Genomic DNA, 16,105 nt, shown 5'->3' with positions numbered 1-16,105 from the left:
TAGCCACACTGCTTTGGGCAGTCATTGCCTTCTGAGGTTTGGGGACACTTTCCCCTCTCTTCCAATATGGGGCCTCAGGCTTCTCCTTTGGGGATCTCCTTTATTATGCGCCCACTCAGGGCTGCACTAAATAATTTAGACCTTAAGGCAGGAGCTGTGCAACTCTACTTGCTGGCAAAGCAACAGACCTCCTCCCCACTGGTCTGGGCTCCTGGCATCACTTTACCCTTAACCATGGGAAACCTGTGTCTTTTATAGATTGTCTCTGTCAGCATTTTTTTGGTTTGTTTTTTTGTCTTTTGCTTCAGAATTTTTTTTTACTTTGCTGTTTCCCAGTGGGGGGTCATCATTTGCCAGTCGTGGGGAAGGGGGTCTCGGTGGTCAGGCAGGGGGCGGGGCTTACACCTGTAAGCGTCCGTTCGGTTTCTCTGGTGCTCTGACTTAATCTAGTGAGCTGTGATGCACAGTCTGTAGGTGATCCTATAATGAATGACAGTCATGAGGCTGTTCAGCTCCAGGTACAGACTCTTTGCACTGCATTTACTGCCGTTCTGTAAGAAATTACACAGCTACAGGGGGAATAGTACGGTAATTTGAGCAACCTAATATGAATATGTGTCTGAAATGTAATGCACCAGTTACTTCCACATTTCTGTGAAAATGCCATATGCAAAAACTGTTTTTCCTTGGTTTGGTACTGATCACTTATACTGTGAAAACTATATGGATATAGTGTGGCGTTCTGTGGTCACTGCTTTACTTTTATATTGTTATAGGGTTTCACAGGCCCCAAGCTCTCCCTCCCCCCATCTCCTCAGTCTCCTCCTCAGCCTGTGAATCTCTCCCTCTCCCCATCTCCTCAGTCTCCCCCTCTGCCTGTGAATCTCTCCCTCTCCCCATCTCCTCGGTCTCCTCCTCAGCCTGTGAATCTCTCCCTCTCCCCATCTCCTCAGTCTCCCCTTCTGACTGTGAATCTCTCCCTCTCCCCATCTCCTCAGACTCCCTCCTCAGCCTGTGAATCTCTCCCTCTCCCCAGTCTCCCTCCCCAGAGCCTGTGAATCTCTCCCTCTCCCCATCTCCCCTGTCTCTGTTACGGCTATCAGTGTGATCATAAACTTGTAGAACAAGACGGAGAGCTCTTCACCTATAGCAGCCGCTTTTCCCGTAGAGCTTGACGCATTCACAGGTACTCGGATGCCCCCAGGTCCTATACTCAGAGTAGTACAAGTTTATGAAACGTACCGTAGCACTGAGTGGCGGCAGATGAAAGGAGCGTAGTCAGGAAACAGGCTGAGATCTCAGGTCCGAAGCAGATACCATGGTATAGCCGGGCCGCGGCTATGAGAGAAAGAAGCGTCCTGACTATTGCCCTGGTGACTGGGAAGTGTGGGGCGGAAGTGACGTTCCGGTTGTCATGGTGACAGCCGGGACGCCAGAGGCATGTAGGAGTGAGCCTCGGCGGGCAGAAATGAATCCGCGGCTCGTGACAGACTCCCCCCCTCAGCCTGTGAATCTCTCCCTCTCCCCACCTCCTCAGTCTCCCTCCTCATCCTGAGAATCTCTCCCTCTCCCCATCTCCCCTGTCTTCCCCTCAGCCTATTAATCTCTCTCTTTCTCCATTTCCCCTGTCTCCCTCTCTGCCTGTGAAACTCTCTCCCTCTCATATCCTCTGTCTCCCCTTCAGCCTATGAACCTCTCTCTCTCTCTCTCTCTCTCATCATCAGTCTCCCCAACAGTCTATGAATTAATTTTTCTTTCTCCATATCTTCTGTATCCCCCTCAACATATGAGTGTCTGCCCCTCGGCATGTGGGTCTCTCTGTCCATCCTCACAGGCTATTAATTTAATGGGGTTAGGGGCTATTAATGTATTGGTAAGGGCTATTAAATTAATGAAGGTATGGCTTATTAATTTAACTGCAGTAGGGTTTATTAATACCCCATTCATACTGCACCAAAACCCCGGGTTTTTGCCGGGGCGAGCTCAAACGACCCGGGTCTTGGTGCAGTATGAATGGTACAAGTCAAAAATCCCGGGTCTAAAAACCCGGGTCTTCAACCCGGGATTTATCGAGGGTTAATTCCCGGGTCGGACCCGGGTTGCCTGCACTATGAATAGCGCAACCCGGGTTTTTCAACCCGGGTTGCACAGAAAACAAGCTGATTGGCTGTCTGCCTGTCTCTGGAGGATGATGTCATCGGTGGGAGCCCGTGGAAGATTCGAGAAGGAGTTTAGGAGAAATGGTGGATGGTGGAGTGCAGATCAAGCTGAAGCAGAATTGGAGTTTGTTGGAGAATGACGGCCATGATGAAAAGTAATGTGGTAAACAATCAACACCCACTTTTGCATCATCTTTATGCGTCAAAAAACCAGTCACCTTTCAATGACATCACCATTTTTCAGCCAATGAAAACTGCTCTGGGGATGACTCCCACAAATTTCCAGTGCACAGACTTGTGCATTATGAATGGGGTCAACCTGGGAAATTCCTGGGTCCGAGGTGCAGTATGAATGGTGTTTCTGAGCTGGGACGCTCCGAGCCCCGGCAAAAACCCGGCTTGAAAAACCCGGGATATTGCTGGGGCGGCAGTATGTAAGCGGTATAATTTATCAGAGGGACTATTCATTTAATGGGGGTAGGGTCTATTAATTTACTAGTAGTGGGAGTTACAAATTTATTGGTGGGGCTATTAATTTAATGGGGGTATGGTCTATTAAGGTAACAGGAGTAGGGGCTATACATTTATTGATGGTCACTATTAATTTATCGATGGGGCTATTCTTTTACTTGTAGGATCATTGTGGTGATGGGGCTATTTATTTATTTATTACTGGGGAGTTGTGGGTGCTTTAACTGAGTGTGGGACCGAGTTGGGGTAGAATGTCAGGGCTGGTTAGAAAAGGGAGGCCTGGACTATTCACTGGTTGCATTGCTTTCCTTGTGGTAAATAATAACTATCTTTTTACAAACAGGGCCCAACAGGATCCAGCCAAGCAGTAAGTGAGCTTAAGATGACAGCAGCAGCTCCATGTGGTCAAACTACAAGTATAGATAGGAGAAAGTTGTACAGGGTTGGAGAACCGACTGGTACTTGTAAAAGGCTAGGTGTCCCCCACCACCACCACCACCACCACCACAAGAAAATGGGGGTGGGGTAGGGGGGCGCCAGTGGTCTATCTCGCCCAGGGCACTAAAATCTCTAGTTACGGCTCTGCAGGCACGCACTGATATATGTCTCTCAGTATCTGTATTAATGCGGGTGCCTGAGGTCTGGTCTAAATACATGCTAATATTCTTCTTCTAATTACATATTCACCTGTGAAGGTGAGAAGTGAAGTGCTTTCTTCATAGATCAAGCACATATTATATGAATTTGTGTGCGGATTTTCTAAATAATTTTTTTGTTACTTTCATCCATACGTAGTTGAGCATGTGCAGGTATGTGATATCTGGGTCTGTAGGTGTGCCTCTGAAAGTGTCAGCAGATGTTGCATTTCTGCACTTGTAGTTGTATGTATGCACAACTCTCTTCTTGTTAAGGGCAGAGTAAAGTGAGATCCTAAACTGCTATAACTTGAGATATTCACCCTTTCCGAGATTGTAGGATGTGGTGAGCAATAGGATGTTAACAGCAGAACTCAGAAATAGGTAGGCAGAGATTATTGCAAGGTAATCTGGCACTTGTCTGGTGGAGTAGACAGCTCATGATAAGAGGTAGTGAGCAACCAGAATGTTACCAGCTGAACTCAGATCCAGAAAGGGCAGGAGTTAATGCAGAGTATTCTGGCACTTGCCTGGTGGAGTAGACAGCTTACGGTAACAGGTAGTGAACAACCAGCATGTTGGTAGAGGGACTCATTGCCAGACAGGTAGAGGTTAATTTCAAACCTATATGTTATACATATGACCTTAGCACCCCCTCACATAACAAAGTTAACTTAAGAGTAGGGATGAGCGCACTCGGATTTATGAAATCCGAGCCCACCCGAACGTTGCGGATCCGAGTCGGATCCGAGACAGATCCGGGTATTGGCGCCAAATTCAAAAGTGAAACTGAGGCTCTGACTCATAATCCCGTTGTCGGATCTCGCGATACTCGGATCCTATAAATTCCCCGCTAGTCGCCGCCATCTTCACTCGGGCATTGATCAGGGTAGAGGGAGGGTGTGTTAGGTGGTCCTCTGTGCTGTTTAGTTCTGTGCTGTTTAGTTCTGTGCTGTTTAGTTCTGTGATGTTTAGTTCTGTGCTGTTTAGTTCTGTGCTGTGCTGTGCTGTGCTGTGCTGTGCTGTGCTGTGCTGTGTTCTGCAGTATCAGTCCAGTGGTGCTGTGTGCTGTGCTCTGTCCTTCTGAGGTCAGTGGTGCTGCTGGGTCCTGTGCTGTGTCCTGTTCAGTCCAGTGGTGCTGTGTCCTGTGCTCTGTGCTTCTAAGGGCATAGTTATTTCCCCATTATTCCCAAGTTTTTAAAAAATAAAAAAAAAGTAAAAAAAAATAAAAAATTAGAAATTAAAAAAAAAATATATAATTATAACCAAATGTGCAAAACCAATCCAGCAGTATAAGTCCATTGGTACTGCAATATTACCAAGTTCACACATTCTGCAGTATCAGTCCAGTGGTGCTGTGTCCTGTGCTCTGTCCTGCTGAGTTCCGTAGTGCTGCTGGGTCCTGTGCCGTGTCCTGTTCAGTCCAGTGGTGCTGTGTCCTGTGCTCTGTGCTTCTAAGGGCATAGTTATTTCCCCATTATTCCCAAGTTTTTAAAAAATAAAAAAAAGTAAAAAAAAATAAAAAAGTAAAAAAAATAAAAATAAATATAATAATTATAACCAAATTTGCAAAACCAATCCAGCAGTATAAGTCCATTGGTACTGCAATATTACCAAGTTCACACATTCTGCAGTATCAGTCCAGTGGTGCTGTGTCCTGTGCTCTGTCCTGCTGAGTTCCGTAGTGCTGCTGGGTCCTGTGCCGTGTCCTGTTCAGTCCAGTGGTGCTGTGTCCTGTGCTCTGTGCTTCTAAGGGCATAGTTATTTCCCCATTATTCCCAAGTTTTTAAAAAATAAAAAAAAAGTAAAAAAAAATAAAAAATTTAAAAAAAAAAAAAATATATAATAATTATAACCAAATTTGCAAAACCAATCCAGCAGTATAAGTCCATTGGTACTGCAATATTACCAAGTTCACACATTCTGCAGTATCAGTCCAGTGGTGCTGTGTCCTGTGCTCTGTCCTGCTGAGTTCCGTAGTGCTGCTGGGTCCTGTGCCGTGTCCTGTTCAGTCCAGTGGTGCTGTGTCCTGTGCTCTGTGCTTCTAAGGGCATAGTTTTTTCCCCACTATTCCCAAGTTTTTTAAAAATTAAAAAAAAGTAAAAAAAAATAAAAAATTAAAAAAAAAAAAATATATATAATAATTATAACCAAATTTGCAAAAACAATACAGCAGTATAAGTCCATTGGTACTGCAATATTACCAAGTTCACACATTCTGCAGTATCTTGTGCTACATATAATGGAGACCAAAAATTTGGAGGATAAAGTAGGGAAAGATCAAGACCCACTTCCTCCTAATGCTGAAGCTGCTGCCACTAGTCATGACATAGACGATGAAATGCCATCAACGTCGTCTTCCAAGCCCGATGCCCAATCTCGTAGTACCGGGCATGTAAAATCCAAAAAGCCCAAGTTAAGAAAATGTAGCAAAAAGAGAAACTTTAAATCATCTGAGGAGAAACGTAAAGTTGCCAATATGCCATTTACGACACGGAGTGGCAAGGAACGGCTTAGGCCCTGGCCCGTGTTCATGACTAGTGGTTCAGCTTCACCCACGGATCTTAGCCCTCCTCCTCCTCCCCCCCCCTACAAAAAATTGAAGAGAGTTATGCTGTCAGCAACAAAACAGCAAACAACTCTGCCTTCTAAAGAGAAATTATCACAAATCCCCAAGGCGAGTCCAAGGGTGTTGGTGGTTGTCAAGCCTGACCTTCCCATCACTGTACGGGAAGAGGTGGCTCGGGAGGAGGCTATTGATGATGTAGCTGGCGCTGTGGAGGAACTTGATGATGAGGATGGTGATGTGGTTATTGTAAATGAGGCACCAGGGGGGGAAACAGCTGATGTCCATGGGATGAAAAAGCCCATCGTCATGCCTGGTCAGAAGACCAAAAAATGCACCTCTTCGGTCTGGAGTTATTTTTATCCAAATCCAGACAACCAATGTATGGCCATATGTAGCTTATGTAAAGCTCAAATAAGCAGGGGTAAGGATCTTGCCCACCTAGGAACATCCTCCCTTATACGTCACCTGAATAACATTCATAGTTCAGTGGTTAGTTCAGGAACTGGGGCTAGGACCCTCATCGGTACAGGGACACCTAAATCCCGTGGTCCAGTTGGATACACACCAGCAACACCCTCCTCGTCAACTTCCTCCACAATCTCCATCAGATTCAGTCCTGCAGCCCAAGTCAGCAGCCAGACTGAGTCCTCCTCAATACGGGATTCATCCGAGGAATCCTGCAGCGGTACGCCTACTACTGCCACTGCTGCTGTTGCTGCTGTTAGTCGGTCATCTTCCCAGAGGGGAAGTCGTAAGACCGCTAAGTCTTTCACAAAACAATTGACCGTCCAACAGTCGTTTGCCATGACCACAAAATACGATAGTAGTCACCCTATTGCAAAGCGTATAACTGCGGCTGTAACTGCAATGTTGGTGTTAGACGTGCGCCCGGTGTCCGCCATCAGTGGAGTGGGATTTAGAGGGTTGATGGAGGTATTGTGTCCCCGGTACCAAATCCCCTCGAGATTCCACTTCACTAGGCAGGCGATACCAAAAATGTACAGAGAAGTACGATCAAGTGTCCTCAGTGCTCTTAAAAATGCGGTTGTACCCACTGTCCACTTAACCACGGACATGTGGACAAGTGGTTCTGGGCAAACGAAGGACTATATGACTGTGACAGCCCACTGGGTAGATGCATCCCCTTCCGCAGCAACAGCAACAGCTGCATCAGTAGCAGCATCTACAAAATGGCTGCTCATGCAAAGGCAGGCAACATTGTGCATTACAGGCTTTAATAAGAGGCACAACGCTGACAACATATTAGAGAAAATGAGGGAAATTATCTCCCAGTGGCTTACCCCACTTAGACTCTCATGGGGATTTGTGGTGTCAGACAATGCCAGTAACATTGTGCGGGCATTAAATATGGGCAATTTCCAGCACGTCCCATGTTTTGCCCACACCATTAATTTGGTGGTGCAGCATTACCTCAAGAGTGACAGGGGTGTGCAGGAGATGCTTGCGGTGGCGCGCAAAATTGCTGGACACTTTCGGCATTCAGCCAGTGCCTACCGCAGACTAGAGGCACATCAAAAAAGCATGAACCTGCCCTGCCATCACCTCAAACAAGAGGTTGTGACGCGCTGGAACTCCACCCTCTATATGCTGCAGAGGATGGAGGAGCAGCAAAAGGCCATTCAGGCCTACACAGCCACCTACGACATAGGCAAAGGAGTGGGGATGCGCCTCAGTCAAGCGCAGTGGAGACTGATTTCCGTGTTGTGCAAGGTTCTGCAGCCATTTGAACTTGCCACACGAGAAGTCAGTTCCGACACTGCCAGCTTGAGTCAGGTCATTCCCCTGATCAGGCTGTTGCAGAAGCAGCTGGAGAAAGTGAGGGAGGAGCTGGTAAGCCATTGCGATTACAGCAAGCATGTAGCTCTTGTGGATGTAGCCCTTCGTACGCTTTGCCAGGATCCGAGGGTGGTCACTCTTTTAAAGTCAGAGGAATACATTCTGGCCACCGTGCTCGATCCTCGGTTTAAAGCGTATGTTGTGTCTCTGTTTCCGGCGGACACAAGTCTACAGCGGTGCAAAGACCTGCTGGTCAGGAGATTGTCCTCTGAAGAGGACCGTGACATGCCAACAGCTCCACCCTCATTTTCTTCCACATCTATGGCTGCGAGGAAAAAGCTCAGTTTTCCCAAAAGAGGCACTGGCGGGGATGCTGATAACATCTGGTCCGGACTGAAGGACCTGCCAACCATTGCAGACATGTCTACTCTCGCTGCATTGGATGCTGTCACAATAGAAAAAATTGTGGATGATTACTTTGCTGACACCATCCAAGTAGACATGTCAGACAGTCCATATTGTTACTGGCAGGAAAAAAAGGCAGTTTGGAAGCCCCTGTACAAACTGGCTCTATTTTACCTGAGTTGTCCCCCCTCCAGTGTGTACTCGGAAAGAGTTTTTAGTGCAGCGGGGAACCTGGTCAGTGAGCGGCGAAGGAGGTTGCTTCCTCACAACGTTGAAAAAATGATGTTTATAAAAATGAATAATCAATTCCTCAATGAAGTACAGCACTGCCCTCCAGATACTACAGAGGGACCTGTGGTTGTGGAGTCCAGCGGGGACGAATTGATAATGTGTGATGAGGAAGAAGTACACACTGTAGGGGGAGAGGAATCAGAGGTTGAGGATGAGGACGACATCTTGCCTCAGTAGAGCCTGTTTAGTCTGTACAGGGAGAGATGAATAGCTTTTTTGGTGTGGGGGCCCAAACAAACCAATCATTTCAGCCAAAGTTGTTTGGTAGGCCCTGTCGCTGAAATGATTGGTTTGTTAAAGTGTGCATGTCCTATTTAAACAACATAAGGGTGGGTGTGAGGGCCCAAGGACAATTCCATCTTGGACCTTTTTTTTTTGCATTATATGACCAATCAACAGTCGTTTGCCATGTTCAAAAAGTAAAACCAAATTTAAAAAAATACAAGAAATTAAACCAAAAGTAAAATGCCGTGTCATAATTTAAAACAAGAGGTATTGACGTGCTCTAAAACTACTGTATTGTTGTTTATATTTTATAAACACTACACTTGAAAGTTTGAGTCTTTCAATAAAAAAGTAACTGTCCATTGCACGAATATTTGCAACAGGGACAATTTTAGGGTTAAGAAAGTCAACTAATAACACTTCGACGCTGTCTGTCTTTATAAACACTACACTTGGAAGTTGGAGGAGGTATTGTGGCCCCGGCACCAAATTTACTACCGGGGCCACTCCACTGTGCAGTCCATATTTAGGTGTATCAGATATTAAACAACGGTGACAGTTGATGCCCAATTTTTTAATTATATTGTGGCCTCGGTACCAAATTGTGTACCGGGGCCACCACACTACGCAGTCCAGATACTTGTTTGGTGAAATTCAGACCAGTTGAGGGTTTTATTATTATATTGTGTGGACCACTCTATCTATACCACACTACAACTCTATACCACTCTATTTCATACTTTAATTCTATTTCATACTTTAATTCTATTTCATACTTTAATTCTATTTCATACTTTAATTCTATTTCATACTTTAATTCTATTACTAATTAATTACCATAAAGAGGAACAAAATAAACCAATTTTACCAAAAGTATAATATGACTTAGACTTACAAATACTACACTTGAAAGATCGTGCCTTTAAATGAAAAAGTCAGTCTTCATTGCACGACTATGTGCAACAGGGACAGTTTTTTGGGTTTACAAAGTCAAACAATAACACTTTGACCCTGTCTGTCTGGGATCTCAATGACGAATTGTCTGTACCATGTTTGGAGGAGGTATTGTGGCCCCGGTATCAAATTGGGTACCGGGGCCACCCCACTATGCAGTCCAGATACTTGTTTGGTGGAATTCTGACACGTGGAGGGTTTTATTATCATTATATTGTGTGGACCACTCTATCTATACCACACTACAACTCTATACCACTCTATTTCATACTTTAATTCTATTTCATACTTTAATTCTATTTCATACTTTAATTCTATTTCATACTTTAATTCTATTTCATACTTTAATTCTATTACTAATTAATTACCATAAAGAGGAACAAAATAAACCAATTTTACCAAAAGTATAATATGACTTAGACTTACAAACACTACACTTGAAAGATCGTGCCTTTAAATGAAAAAGTCAGTCTTCATTGCACGACTATGTGCAACAGGGACAGTTTTTTGGGTTTACAAAGTCAAACAATAACACTTTGACCCTGTCTGTCTGGGATCTCAATGACGAATTGTCTGTACCATGTTTGGAGGAGGTATTGTGGCCCCGGTATCAAATTGGGTACCGGGGCCACCCCACTATGCAGTCCAGATACTTGTTTGGTGGAATTCTGACACGTGGAGGGTTTTATTATTATTATATTGTGTGGACCACTCTATCTATACCACACTACAACTCTATACCACTCTATTTCATACTTTAATTCTATTTCATACTTTAATTCTATTTCATACTTTAATTCTATTTCATACTTTAATTCTATTTCATACTTTAATTCTATTACTAATTAATTACCATAAAGAGGAACAAAATAAACTAATTTTACCAAAAGTATAATATGACTTAGACTTACAAACACTACACTTGAAAGATCGTGCCTTTAAATGAAAAAGTCAGTCTTCATTGCACGACTATGTGCAACAGGGACAGTTTTTTGGGTTTACAAAGTCAAACAATAACACTTTGACCCTGTCTGTCTGGGATCTCAATGACGAATTGTCTGTACCATGTTTGGAGGAGGTATTGTGGCCCCGGTATCAAATTGGGTACCGGGGCCACCCCACTATGCAGTCCAGATACTTGTTTGGTGGAATTCAGACACGTGGAGGGTTTTTTAATTATATTGTGGCCTCGGTACCAAATTGTGTACCGGGGCCACCACACTACGCAGTCAAGATAGATAGATGCGTATTGCGTATCATAGATAAAGTACATTCAGTGGTGTGGGGCAAATTGAAAAATATTCAAAATGCACTGACATTATCAAAAACAAGAGGTTGTCACACGCTAAAACTCCAACATGTATATGATGGAGAGGATGGAGGAGCAGCCGTATGTGTAGTGTAATGCAGATCTGTTGAAGGTTTTTTATATATTTTATTGTGGTGCCCAGTGCCCACTCCTCTACGCAGTCCAGGTACAATTATTGGTGCGAATCATAAAAGTTCAGGGTTTTTAATATATTGTGGTGACCCACTCCTCTACGCAGTCCAGGTACAATTATTGGTGCGAATCATAAAAGTTCAGGGTTTTTAATATATTGTGGTGACCCACTCCTCTACGCAGTCCAGGTACAATTATTGGTGCGAATCATAAAAGTTCAGGGTTTTTAAGATATTGTGGTGACCCACTCCTCTACGCAGTCCAGGTACAATTATTGGTGCGAATCATAAAAGTTCAGGGTTTTTAAGATATTGTGGTGACCCACTCCTCTACGCAGTCCAGGTACAATTATTGGTGCGAATCATAAAAGTTCAGGGTTTTTAAGATATTGTGGTGACCCACTCCTCTACGCAGTCCAGGTACAATTATTGGTGCGAATCATAAAAGTTCAGGGTTTTTAATATATTGTGGTGACCCACTCCTCTACGCAGTCCAGGTACAATTATTGGTGCGAATCATAAAAGTTCAGGGTTTTTAAGATATTGTGGTGACCCACTCCTCTACGCAGTCCAGGTACAATTATTGGTGCGAATCATAAAAGTTCAGGGTTTTTAAGATATTGTGGTGACCCACTCCTCTACGCAGTCCAGGTACAATTATTGGTGCGAATCATAAAAGTTCAGGGATTTTAAGATATTGTGGTGACCCACTCCTCTACGCAGTCCAGGTACAATTATTGGTGCGAATCATAAAAGTTCAGGGTTTTTAATATATTGTGGTGACCCACTCCTCTACGCAGTCCAGGTACAATTATTGGTGCGATTCATAAAAGTTCAGGGTTTTTAATTTATATTGTGGTGACCCACTCCTCTACGCAGTCCAGGTACAATTATTGGTGCGAATCATAAAAGTTCAGGGTTTTTAAGATATTGTGGTGACCCACTCCTCTACGCAGTCCAGGTACATTTATTGGTGCGAATCATAAAAGTTCAGGGTTTTTAATATATATTGTGGTGACCCACTCCTCTACGCAGTCCAGGTACATTTATTGGTGCGAATCATAAAAGTTCAGGGTTTTTAATATATATTGTGGTGACCCACTCCTCTACGCAGTCCAGGTACATTTATTGGTGCGAATCATAAAAGTTCAGGGTTTTTAATATATATTGTGGTGACCCACTCCTCTACGCAGTCCAGGTACATTTATTGGTGCGAATCATAAAAGTTCAGGGTTTTTAATATATATTGTGGTGACCCACTCCTCTACGCAGTCCAGAAAGATACCTTGTTGCAACGTTTTGGACTAATAACTATATTGTGAGGTGTTCAGAATACACTGTAAATTAGTGGAAATGCTTGTTATTGAATGTTATTGAGGTTAATAATAGCCTAGGAGTGAAAATAAGCCCAAAAACTTGATTTTTAAACTTTTTATGTTTTTTTCAAAAAAAATCCGAATCCAATACCTTAAATCCGAACCGAGACCTTTCGTCAAGTGTTTTGCGAGACAAATCCGAACCTCAAAAATAACGAAAATCCGGATCCAAAACACAAAACACGAGACCTCAAAAGTCGCCGGTGCACATCCCTACTTAAGAGTGAGGTTGGTTGTTATCTAGTGCGGAGCGTTTTTTCCTTTTTCCCCAATTTCCCCCGCTTTTCCCTTTGGGATTATTAGGTAGGGGTTAATGCCAAGTATTAGGGCACTGACCTGGTGGAGTAGAGAGTTCATGGTAGGAGGTAGTAAGCAACAAGGATGTTTGTAGCAGGACTCAGACCTAGACAGGCAGCGGTTGATACAGAGTAATCTGGCACTGGCCTGGTGGAGTAGACAGCTCACGGTAAGAGGTAGTGAACAACCAGGATGTTGGCAGCAGGACTCAGAGCTAGATCGACAGGGTTAAATGCAGAGTAATAATCAGTCCAAGATCTGGAGCGGGAGAATACAGCAGAATTTTTTAAACAATTCAGTTGAAACACCGATAACAGCACAGGTCAGGATACAATGCACACTAGATCAAGCTGAAACTATCACCAGCACTGGTATGCTACCAGGATGAGGTTATTAAAGACAGCAGCACCAATCAGAAACTGCAGGATAATTAGCTGCATGAGTATGGTAAGTAATAGCACAGCTGATGCTGCCAGAGTGGAAGCTGAAGAGAAGCGTGTTGCTATTTACCTAGCAACCAGCTGAATCAGTGAACGCCAGGACTGCACCTACACCTGGTTGCAGCTGTAATGCACAGATGACAGATCAGACAAACAAGAGAGATCCTATTTCTTAACACTTCTATAATATATTACAATTCACTTGGGAAGGTTTGTAGATATCATATTTTTGACACCCACTTCTATTACTTCATGATCAAAAAATTATGACAAATAGGTATTTAGCCAAGTTACAAGGGAGGATTACATTAATCTCCCCGGCACATGCTTAGGAAAGGGGGGGGGGTAAACTAATTTAATGGGGGTGTTAGGGTCTGGGTGGAAGTTAAGGATTTAATGGAGAAGTGTATTAATTTATTGGTGGAATGATGGTTGTCTATTAATTGATAGTGGGGTTTCATTTATTTTATAGTTGATGCATGGTGGTGAACATTAATTTAAAGTGGGGTGATGGAACTATTCATTTAATGCTGGTGTGGTTGTGGGGCTATTAATTGAATGTGGAGATGAGCTTGGGAAGAAGGAGGGCTATTTATTTCAGGAACCAGAGAAGCTTTGCCCATGTATTTGAAGTGGTTGGGAAGGGGCTGGAGATTGGCTTAGCACTGGCCAATTGCATGATGGCCACGCCCACTCTGGCGGCATAGCTTGGAAACCCCCTTCTAGAAATCCTGTGTTTACCGTTGTATGTTCCTGCTTTATGTATGTCCTGTTTTCCCTACTGTACAGCGCTGCGGAGCACTGTGGTGACTTAAAAATCTACGATAATAATACTATAGATTATACAATATTTGTGTGTAGGCACATTAACTTCCCTTACTGATCTCTTAAATGTATATAAGTGACTTCTTCATACATGTATGTGTACCTCATTTCCATTACTGCAATATGCCATCTATTTGCAATCCATAGTGTGGGAAAAGGGAAGGGGGAAGTACGGAAAGGAGGTAAATCGAATATATCTGCTTGTTTCGCTGAGGAAGTCCAAGAAGCAGGGAGTGTGAAGCACTGATCCCAGGCTTGATATATACGTAGGCCAGCTTTCACATCATCCTTTGCGTCCATGCATGCATGATGAAATCACGCACATATGAATCCATACAGCATATCTCACGCACATGCATACTATGTGCAGACTCCATCCTACACTTTGCGGGCACCGGCACCTGCAACCTACTGCACAGGTTCCAGAGCCTGTTCCAGAAGTACCACATAATGCCATGGTCAATGATATGGACAAAGTTTGTATAATAGCATATACAGAAGAGCCCAATGTGCCTGTTGGGCATTCTTTACTCACTCATTCACTTGTAAAAGAGAGGGGCCAGGTCTATGTCAACTCATCCGCTTGGTGCATTGTGGGGTGTTAGCACACACTTCTTGTGGTGGATCAGGGAGGGACAAATCAATGGCACCCTATCTCACTTCCTCTGATGCATTGAATGGTATAATATATATAGCCCCAAGCCTTGAGCTAGGGTCACAAACTCTTATCTGGTGCACTCAGTGGCACTAGCACACCTTCCTGGTATGAGGTGGGGCCGCAGGGCCGGACTGGCCATCTGGCACTTCTGGCAAATGCCAGAAGGGCCGATGGGCAGATGGGCCGGTCCGGCCCCAGGCAGCCAGTGCACGGTGTACTGACAGCGTACACCGTGCACTGACACAGCGTGAACTGACAGCCTGTCAGTGCACGCTGACAGGCTTCCTGGTGGCTGGCTCCTCCCCAGGAACCAGCCACCAGATCACATGTGCAGCACTGTCCAGTCGGCCGGGTCAGAGGAGCGTAGAAAAGAAGAAGACAGGAGACAGAAACAAGAAAAGAAAAGAAGATGAAAGGGTAAGTACAGTAAAACGGGGGGGGGGGGGGGGGCAGGTGAAGGGTGAAGGATACAGAAAACGTTCAGTTGATGGTAGATATCAGCTGAACAGAGTAGTGTATGAGGCACTTCTGTCCATATAGGTTATGAATAAAAAATCAAGTTTATTGATAATTAACTTAAAATTTAGACAAATAACCAGATGTCATCAAGGTCGGCGAAATTAAAAAAATTGCAGTGAGAAAGACAAGAATAAAGTGTTAAAGAAATAAAAGTTGGCCCGTAGGGAAAGCCGGTCACAATTATTAATCAATTAGTTAGTTTTATAAATATATGGCCAAATCAATAAAGATTAATCTGGTCTCCAATTAAATTACTTTTTTGAAATTGACATATCATAAGACCAAGGTTGGCTCATATATTCTTCTGACTCACCAAATTATTTCTTATGGTATGTGCAGTCACCTCAATGGCTATCAAGGGTTAATTATAACACCACACAAACTTGGATGTTATTATATGTGCATATATCATATTCTAGTGCACTATTAATACATCCTTAGTTATGTGGGTAAAAAAGAGGCTATCAAGATGAGCGTCTTTCCCTTAGATTGTACGCTCCTCTGAGCAGGGCCATCTCTCCTCCTGTTTCCACCACTTCTAACTCTGCTCTCCAGCTACTTAGCCCTCCTCCTCGAGGGTCCTCCACCCCACGTCCACTCCCTCCTCCCCCCTGGGGGTCTCCCTTTCTTCCGCGCCCTCCTTCTTGGGCCCCGTCGTTTGCGGATCCTCCCTCCCCCTTCCCCGCCCTCTCTAGCTGTGCATTGAGCGTACTGAGTTGCTGTGTTTACTGTACTGTGCTGTCTCCCATTGTATAGTGATTTTGTTTGTCTCTGTACGGCGCTGCGAATGCCTTGTGGCGCCTTATAAATAAATATTAATAATAATAATCAAGAGTTAATTATAACTCCACACAAACTAGGATGTTGTTGTATGTGCACATATCACATTCTTGTGCACTATTAATACATCCTTAGTTATGTGGGCAAAAGAAGGATTGAAAAGAGCTTGCTATAAATTGAACATAGCAAGAAACTTTATTAACGAGTGATCTATCACAGGGACATTGTTATGTATCAAGAAGTGTCAATGTGTATAATTTGGTC

Source organism: Mixophyes fleayi, chromosome 3 (assembly GCF_038048845.1).
Source record: "Mixophyes fleayi isolate aMixFle1 chromosome 3, aMixFle1.hap1, whole genome shotgun sequence".
Lineage (NCBI taxonomy): Eukaryota > Metazoa > Chordata > Amphibia > Anura > Limnodynastidae > Mixophyes > Mixophyes fleayi.
Note: the sequence above shows the minus strand (reverse complement) of the source record.